This window comes from Etheostoma spectabile, chromosome 5, assembly GCF_008692095.1.
Source record: "Etheostoma spectabile isolate EspeVRDwgs_2016 chromosome 5, UIUC_Espe_1.0, whole genome shotgun sequence".
Classification (NCBI taxonomy): Eukaryota; Metazoa; Chordata; class Actinopteri; order Perciformes; family Percidae; genus Etheostoma; species Etheostoma spectabile.
In genome coordinates, this window is record NC_045737.1 from 12098074 (window position 1) to 12098400 (window position 327).

General features: G+C 44.6%; 1 protein-coding gene across 1 annotated transcript in view; it reads left to right on the forward strand.

The window, feature by feature from the left end:
* ela3l (elastase 3 like) overlaps positions 1-327 on the forward strand; it is a 5933-nt gene that overhangs the window by 3533 nt on the left and 2073 nt on the right. The gene's annotated exons all lie outside the window — the stretch shown is intronic.

The following is a 327-nucleotide window of genomic DNA, read 5'->3' on the forward strand; positions in this document are numbered from 1 at the left end:
TAGCAATAAAACACAACAAAGGCTGTCACTTGAATGAAACCGATAGCTAAAACGTTTTTGAAATGCGCGACTCAAATCTGCACTCGACCAACATCGGGGAGATAGTGCTTCTGCAAAATAGCCGCAGGAAGGGACTTGTTTTGGTGGAACGAGCTCGTTCAAAAGTTGTTTAGTCGGAGGTTGGAACACCAACATAAAGAAAGCAGAAATTGAGGGACAACCAAGGGGGTAAGCCTCTCCTCTCTAAGCGTAGCTCCTATGGCGCCATTTTTATGCTACAAAAAACTCACCCGCTGTTAGCATTCCATTGACTGCCATTCATTTTGG